General features: G+C 39.6%; 1 protein-coding gene across 2 annotated transcripts in view; it reads right to left on the reverse strand.

Moving 5' to 3' along the window:
* Window positions 1-5,963: 5,963 nt before the first annotated feature.
* Window positions 5,964-6,010, reverse strand: part of lars2 (leucyl-tRNA synthetase 2, mitochondrial) — a 38,581-nt gene continuing 38,534 nt past the window's right edge. For both annotated transcript variants that reach the window (XM_030395051.1, XM_030395052.1), the window contains one exon: window positions 5,964-6,010. This exon is cut by the window's right edge and continues 338 nt beyond it. The gene's annotated coding sequence lies outside the window, so the exon portion shown is untranslated.

Genomic DNA, 6,010 nt, shown 5'->3' on the forward strand with positions numbered 1-6,010 from the left:
TAAGTAAAAGTTGTCCGCTAGCTTACACAACAAGCTATTCTATCCCAAAAATAGCGAACTGGGGGCAGATATTCGTCAGCATGTTCCGCTAAAAAGTGTCCCTGACATCCGGTGTCATTTTTCATAAAAGAGCTGGTTGACTCAGCCTCTCTTTGAGTCAGCATTTTCATTTAGCTCGGTGAAATTCAAGGGATGAAGTGGGTGTTTTTGGTGGAATATACTCACTTATGCTAACTTAAAGGGGAACCGTGTGGTTTTAATTTGTCCGTATTGATGAGGTGATGCTACCACCTCAGACATATATTTTTTTCCATAACTGAATAAACAAGCTGTTCTCAGAGGTAAGTAAAATTAAAGTAAATTCCCCAGAACACCTTGAAACTAGAAAGGTGGCAGGGTCCGCCACTTATAAACAAAGTAAAACAGTGTAAAAGACCAGTTTGTTTGTTCAGTTTATTCAGTCATTAAAACACATAGTTTGTTATATTTTTGTAAAAATCAGTCAATCAAGCTCTGTTTCTCCTGATTGAAATATCTTGCCCAAAACTACATAACACACCTTTAAGCACAATTTTGAGGTATTGTACTTGAATATTTCTGTTCCTGCTACTTTTCAGCCTCCTTCAAGTCCAAAAACTTTACATCTCAAAGGCAAATATTGTCTCTGGGTAAAATTCACAAGCTACCCAGCTGTATCTATAAGAGAATCAAAAGTAGTGCCACCTTAACCAGCTGCGACTTAATAACCAAAAATGTAAATACCAGGAGGCTGCATCAGTAATTGTTATTCAGTAATAAAATATACATTATTCTGAAATGGGCCATTTTGTACTGTAACTATATTTTAATTGGAATACTTTTATACTATTACTTAGATCTAAGTAAAATGTTGAATGCAGGAGTTTGGCTTGTAACAGAGTATTTCTACATTGTGGTATTGTTAAATGTACTTGAGTAAAACATCTGTGTACCTCTTCCACCACTGTACATTTCTGTACAAATCTGACTTTACTGAAGTGCTTCCATTTCATGCTGCTATAAAAGTCCATTTATTTAGGAAATTAATTAATGACTTGAGATTTTGTGCTCCACTGTAATACAGTTACTACTACTACTACAGTTAGCTACTTTCAAAACCCTAAAAAACATTTAATTTGCTTATAAAATATGAAACTATCCACCAACATGCATAATGTTTGGAGTAAGCTCCACTTCCACTAACTTTTATGCAGAATAATTCCTCTTTTAACAATATGTAATGGTGTTACACACTCACACAGGCAGTTCTGCATTCAGAACTCATACTGTTCAGTTTAAATACATTTAGCTAATAATAGACCGACTTACATAACACTTTCATTGCAGGCCTTTTAATGTAGTGGAGATTTTTTACAGTGTAGCATAGCTATTTTTACTGAATAATCCTCTTCTACCACTGCTTATGGGTTTAGAGATAGAAAGAGAGGAGGAAAAAGAAAGTAAAGCAAACGGGGGATGGGCAATTATTTTGGGATGCCTTTGAGAGGGGCAAAGCTTTTTAGTCTGGCACCCTAAATGTTCAATGCATGTTAATAATCTGGCTTTGAAAACGTACAGGGTAAGTAGACACATTCTCGTTTGATTTTAATTAACCAGCAGATTAATGTAACCTGTAGGACATCACCTCTGAAATTTCCTGCACCTCATAAACAGTCCGGTGGAGCACACCCCCATAACTGTAACTACTGTATGGGTGTGTTTTTCTTGTGGTTTTGGGGGGTATTTACAGTGCATGTGCCCCCTCTTGTTTTGGTTGAATGATGTCACACATTCCTGGTCACGAACCCCCCCCCCCCCCCCCCCCCACCACCACCACCACCACCACCACCACCACACAGACACACACACACACGCACACACACACACACACACACACGCACACACACGCACACACACACACACACTGTAGCCCTGTGTCCCGACCCTGGCTGGAATATTTGACACAGAGTTAGGGTACAATAGGATGAACTCATCATGTGTACGGGAAAAAGGCTCAACCTCCCAGCAAACACATAGGAACACATTGTAATTGTATCCTGGACGGAACCTGTGTGTGCATATATTGTCTGACAGCCCCGGTTGATGAAAAACAGTATGGAGTCAGTACATTGAGGGGGCCTCTAGGCTGCGGCTAGTTGTGTAATTAAAACAGAAGGTTTATAAGGCATGGCCATTTCCATGTTTGGGGAAACAGTCACCATAATCCAGCATTCCCTCCAAGCTTCAGGCTTAACTTGCTTCACAAATATCAACCAAAAACCACTTAGCGTGTGGTAATAACACAGGGTTAGGACACAGAAGGTTATTAAACGTATAAGTCAGAATCTAAATGAATGCTACAAAGTTGTCGACACATGTTGAACATAAGGAGGTATACAACCAATTTACAATGTGACCGCAAGATGTGTTTGAGTATATATCATAAAGCAGTCTAAACTATAAGAAGTCATCCTCAACATGTTTTCTGTTTTTGTTATTATTTCTCAGAGTAAGGTTAATTCAAACACGTGGTAACAGCAGCAGGGGTTTTGGAAAACCTGAGATCATTTGGCTTAAGCGATTATGTTAATTGGCCCATTTGCACCTCATTAAAGGGGAAAAAATAGAATGAAACATGTTCAAACTTTATTTCCAAGTATTGAAACACTCTACACATAAATAGGTCTGTCTCGTTACTACTTTGTGTTTATCATCACAAAAACCATTTGCGATAGACAATATTACAGTCATATTAATTCCATTCCAATATCTATATGACAACATAATAATTTAATGCAGATACACTCTTTCATAGAGCAATGGCCTTTTAATTCTTAAGAATATTCAGACATTGTGACTGGAATGTGAAAGAAATGATTAAGATATCCCAACAAAATAAGCATTCTGATGACTTTCTTTTGTAAACAAACATGCATGTAAACTTCACAGATAATGTTGAGGTCAGCAAAAACGATCAATATGTGCAATAAGTCGATAACATATTCATCGTGACAGGCCTACTCATTAATTGATACAATTAATGGTTGGGTAAAATGGAAACAAAAACATTCAAAATATCTTAAGAACTTTGATTATGTCAATAATCAATTCAATCAATCCCTTTGTTACAGTACTGTTTTCCTCAAGTAAAGCCTCATTCTTACACAATCAAAGAGATATCAGATGCTGTCGTGTATGAAACAAGACGTGAAGTTAGTTCTGTTTATTAAATCACTTCCTCTGGGGGGGGCTTTAAAAGCACAAAACACAACATCCTTCTGTGTTTGGACTGTTGATTAGGAGCAAGTTTATTATACATTTGTATAATATATAATATACATATATATGTGTCCTTAAAGGCAAATGCAATTGCAAAATTGGGTCAAATCAAATAGAGTAGCAATAGCTTTTACTTTATAAGGCGTTTACTTTGAAGCAGCTGCATTACTGATTAGTCACTGTGTGCCAAGTCAGTGCATGACAACACTGATTCAAGATGGATGGAAACAGATGGATTTAACAGATTTGTTTAAAAAACTGCAATGAAGCTCTGACAGATAAGAGAAGATGAGAGAAATAATTATTGCCCACACATATGTGATGCTTTCACAACACCCTAATAAACAGTCAGGACAACATACAGTGCATGCAATTTAAATAGTAGGTCCAAGGTGCAACCAATGATTATTCTCATCGCAAAAAAGTGGTGCCTTCAGTCTGCTTCTTTTTTATTATAGCCATCACTCCAAAAACCAAAGACTCAAATTTTCAAAGAAATGACAGGACAAATAAAGCGGTAAATCCTCACCTTTAAGAAGCTAGGACATCTTTGCTTGAAAAATGATTGAAACAATTTAACAGTTGCAGCTCTCCACTGATCCATTCAATACAAAACACATTGCCTGTGTTCTTTATACAGAAGAGTATATAGTTTAATTTACATGCTCAAAGGGGCAAAATGAAAAGTAAATAACTTTGGCTCATGTGGAGCATTCACTCATACCCCTAGAGTTAAGCTTTCTGCTCAAAACCAGAAAAAGGACGAGCGAGACACTGCTTATACAATGAGCTCACCCGGAAAACATCCACGGATGACCAAATTACCAGCATTCAGGCCGGCAAGATAATGAGCTGTGGCATTGCTTCGTCCCCCTGTGAGAATACCCGGCCCAGTTCAGGGACTCAGCTGGTGCAGTGGAGGGTGACTGTGACTGCACCGCTACGCACTCCACCCTTATTTTCCACCGGCAGAGTTTCGCCAGAGGAAGGGGAGAGATTTTCTTCGACTCATCAGAGACAATTCATGCTGCACATCTCGTATTTAAGAAAGACTATGACTGTGGTCTGAAGACAAACTGAGTCACAGTGGAATACTGTTGCCTATTCAATAATCCTAGTCGTCATGGAAACTGCAGAGCTGACGAAAAGTGTTAAATGGCTCCAGGGGATGTTAGTGACAAAATTAATTATTAGAGGAAATGCTTCAGTACAGCTCAGACCTCATTTTACTAAAAGCAGTGGACAGAAATATCTTACTTGTCTATTTATTCAGTCTGGGGAGGGTTTCCTGGCATGCCTTAAACATCCGAAATTGCATCGCTGTTGCCCCTTCTCAGTGACACAACAACTTGAGCTTATCGTTCAGGCTGGTTCATGTTCGGACCTGCTTATTAGCTGGAGGAGAGTGCAAAGAGAGGTGTGACAAGAATTGCAGCAATAACACAAAAAGAGGAAGAGATCAGGGGGTTAAAAACTACCTCCCATGAATCTAATTCTCATTTCACACAGCCGCTCTGAAAGTGTGAAAGACAACAAGGCACACAAAGATGGGTTGACAGAAGACATAGTGCCCCTCTGTCTCTTCTCACAAACCAAATTTCTGTTTTGAGCTGTGGCAGCATCTGGTTGAGATCTAATTCACAGTATCTGAGACAATACAGAGAATAACAAACACTGTTTTGGCTCTTTGCCCCCCTCCTCTTATTCGTGGTTTCTCTTCCTGTTATTCTGTCTCTCCTGTGAGCCCTTTCCTGTCACCTGATGGCCAGAGATAGAGCATAGAAATATGGTAAAAGGAGGCATGGAATGTTCCGTTTCACCTTCGGTCTGCATATTTTTAATGAAAAACACACCTTCTATTACTTACAGAATGAGATACAGCATGATCGTATCAATCAGAAGCTGACCATCTCATACTGTAAAAATAAGAGCACTTCCTCAAAACAGAAGCTGATCTTGCAGAACTCACACATGCGTCTCACTTTTCAAAAGGGATCGCATTCCTTCTTTTTTTCATTCACTCACAGAAACCAGACAACTTATTAGACTTTTCTTAGGCGACGTGGGCACTGTAAGAGGTTGCACACATCAGGTAACTGCTTACTCACCAAGCCTTTCAAGATAAGCTAGTGGGTGTACACATGGATTCATTTCAGTGCTGCAGGCGCGTGAGCTCTGCCAGGACAGTGACAATGTCTGAGTCATGTTGACCCAGTGAACAGGCACAGTGCTGCAAGCATGATACAGTGGCAGAACTGAAAAATCCCAGACCACATTAGGCCCTTCAGTGACTTCAAATAGACCTTCTGGTAAAACGAGCCTCACAGAGCACAGCAGCATGTCCAGGAGCCAAACAGTAGGTCCATGTACGGTGCTCATAAGAGATCTGCAGCTTGAAACAAACACTGATAAGGCAGATCATGACTGCGTGACTCAGCCGAGACACTGAGCAGGCTGGCATATGGCAGAGGCAGCGGTGTGAAGTTGCGGTCCTGAGTGTGATGCTGAAAGTGCCATTCAGGGAGAAAGGAGGAATGATGACTGGAATGTGAAGTGATGTTTGGGCTCGTGTGTGATTGTCAAGAGGGTCTGACTAAACAGGAGCATGATCTGGAAGAGACAGATGCTAAATCTGCCTTGGCAAATTAAAGAGGCCAGAAACCCACTGCTTATTGAAGCTTTTATTAAAAACAGAATAATATATATAAAAAAT

The sequence above is a fragment of the Sparus aurata genome, chromosome 17 (genome assembly GCF_900880675.1).
Source record: "Sparus aurata chromosome 17, fSpaAur1.1, whole genome shotgun sequence".
In the NCBI taxonomy this organism is placed as follows: Eukaryota; Metazoa; Chordata; class Actinopteri; order Spariformes; family Sparidae; genus Sparus; species Sparus aurata.